The sequence below is a fragment of the Aplysia californica genome, unplaced genomic scaffold (genome assembly GCF_000002075.1).
Source record: "Aplysia californica isolate F4 #8 unplaced genomic scaffold, AplCal3.0 scaffold00191, whole genome shotgun sequence".
Taxonomy (NCBI): domain Eukaryota; kingdom Metazoa; phylum Mollusca; class Gastropoda; order Aplysiida; family Aplysiidae; genus Aplysia; species Aplysia californica.
Window position 1 is genome coordinate 1,011,652 of NW_004797461.1, and position 1,329 is coordinate 1,012,980.

A 1,329-nucleotide genomic window follows, 5' to 3' on the forward strand; every position below is an offset into this window, starting at 1 on the left:
GCGTATGCGTGCAAGTATGTGTGTGTCTGTGTGTCTGTGTGTGTGTGTGTTTGTGTGTGCATATGAGTGGTCGTGTGTGTGTGTGTGTGTATGCCTGTCTCCCTGTGCTACCACAAAAATCAGGGTAAGACTGTCCCCGTGGTTTTATGCACCCTCATAATTTAGCAAAATTTGATCTTTTTTTGTGCGCATAATTTCAGATTATTTCCCTTTATCATTCGCTGTTAAAATTAACAGCATCGCATAATTTCACATTTTTTCGGCTCAGTTTGCATAATTCCAGAATTTTTCTTGCATAAAACTACGGGGACAGGTAAGAAGACAGAGTGGTGAGATCACAACAATCCTCCAGTACCTGGTAGTACGCTGCTCCCCGTGCTAGCAAAGCCGAATGACGACACTCGGTACTGAGTGACCACCACAATGACGTCATAGTCGGTGACCAGTCGGGAGGGAGAGTTTTCTTCTCCACTACCCAGGAGGAAGGCTCCGCCGTGGATGAAGAACATCACCTTAATCAAGCAGATGGAATAAAGAACATTTATGAAGAACATCACCTTAATTAAGCAAATGGAATAAAGAACATTTATGAAACACATCACCTTAATAAAGCAGATGGAATAAAGAACATTTATGAAGTACATCAATTTAAGCTGATGGAATTTTTTTTAAAACATTTATAAAGAACATCACCTTAATTAATCTGATGGAGTAAAGAACATTTATGAAGTATATCAATTTAAGCTGATGGAATTTTTTAAAAAACATTTATAAAGAACATCACCTTAATTAATCTGATGGAGTAAAGAACATTTATGAAGTACATCAATTTAAGCAGATGGAATAAAAAAAATAATAAAAACATTTATAAAGAACATCACCTTAATTAAGCAGATGGAGTTATGAACATTTATGAAATACATCAATTTAAGCTGATGGGGTAAAGAACATTTATGAAGTACATCAATTTAAGCTGGTGGAGCTGAGGCTCGAATCCTCGAACCTGCAATCTCAGCTACCATGACAGATGGTACTACCTGCAGTTGTTCATTCTGCCTTGTAGATGCATACGGGAGTATGAAAGGCTAAGTGAGTAAACCCTAAACAAATCCGGAGGGAGGGCCCCTAAGGCAGTCGACAGGGAGGAACGATTGGAACTATCTCCTGGCAGCCCCTGCGCCTCTACTGGTTCCAAATGTATTGACCTCGTCGCTCCTTTGGACTAAATCAACGAAGTCGAGAGGGGGTCAGGCAAACTGGGCAAGACACGTTCTCCATACAGTCAGGCCCAGGCGTTTAGCTCAGTCAAGATTTCAATATTTTTGGGAG